Source organism: Charadrius vociferus, unplaced genomic scaffold (assembly GCF_000708025.1).
Source record: "Charadrius vociferus isolate BGI_N301 unplaced genomic scaffold, ASM70802v2 scaffold49, whole genome shotgun sequence".
In the NCBI taxonomy this organism is placed as follows: Eukaryota; Metazoa; Chordata; class Aves; order Charadriiformes; family Charadriidae; genus Charadrius; species Charadrius vociferus.
The window spans coordinates 3,704,290-3,705,451 of record NW_009661375.1 but is presented as its reverse complement, the minus strand read 5'-3'; positions in this window follow the sequence as shown (position 1 = coordinate 3,705,451).

The window sequence follows — 1,162 nt, the reverse complement described above, 5'->3', positions numbered from 1 at the left end:
GGCAGGATTTGTGCAATTCCTCTGCTTTTTGAAGCAGCCGCAGCATCCTTTAAATGCCTGACCAAATGCGAATTGATTTTTAAGAAACGGACCGAGCAGGCTTTCACGAGGATCCGTAGCTCGGCTAATATTTATCTAACGGGCTCCCACAAATAGCTTGTTAATCCCTTTGTATTTAATTAACGGCACGCAGGACCCAGCCTGCTGCAGCCCAGCTCGCCGGACACGCTGCTGGGGTCCCCGCAGCCCTGCGTCCCTTCGCTCTGGCCACCTCCTGTCCCCCAGTCCCTCTCCTTCCCCCCTCCCTCGCTCCGTCCCACCCCCATCTGCACCCTCAGAAGATCCCCCTCCGCTCCATCACCCTCCGGGGGGACAAAAAAAAAAAAAGCCATTTGCGGGGCTGCATGGTTCACCAGCTCCGAAACAACCGCGGGTTTTGGCTGAGCTGTTGGCGCCCCGGGCCGGTTCCCCCGCACATCTCACGGCAGAGGTGTCACCACCAAATGCACCAGCACCCATGGGGAAGGTCTGGAGGGGGGTCACCTCTGCCCCCCCACCTAGGAAAGGCTTGAAACCCCACAGCTTTCGGCACCCATCGCAAATATCTCACAGCCGTCGCAGCAAACGCTTTATTTCTCTCTTTATTTACTTACTTAGCTGGGAATTAATATCGGAGGCTCCAGGGCGTCCCCGTAAAGCGGTGACAAGCGAGCAAGCGCATTGCAGGGGCCGCGGAACTGCCAGGCATTATTTCAGTGTATTTGCTGAGGCGGTATTTTGGGATCGCTCCTTTTGCAGGGACTGCACGTGCATATGCGTGTGTGTATATATATGTGTATACATATATATGTGTATACATATACATATGTACGCACACACACTTATATAAAACCCAGCGAACTCTGCATCTCCGCACTCCCTGCAGCTGCCATCTCCCCTCGCCAATGCCGGCATCGCTCTATTCTGCCGGGGACTCGTGCCAGCGTGCCGGGATCCCTGCCACCGCCAGCCAGGCTCTCCCAACCAACCCATGAGCTCCCCGAGCCCCCAGCTTCAGGGTACCCCCCCTCCGGCACAAAGGGCTGCTTTGGGGTGCAAGGTGGCGGTGGGGGGCTCACCGCCTTGGCAGAAGGGAGCGGGGTGTCTGGAGGATGGCGGCCTC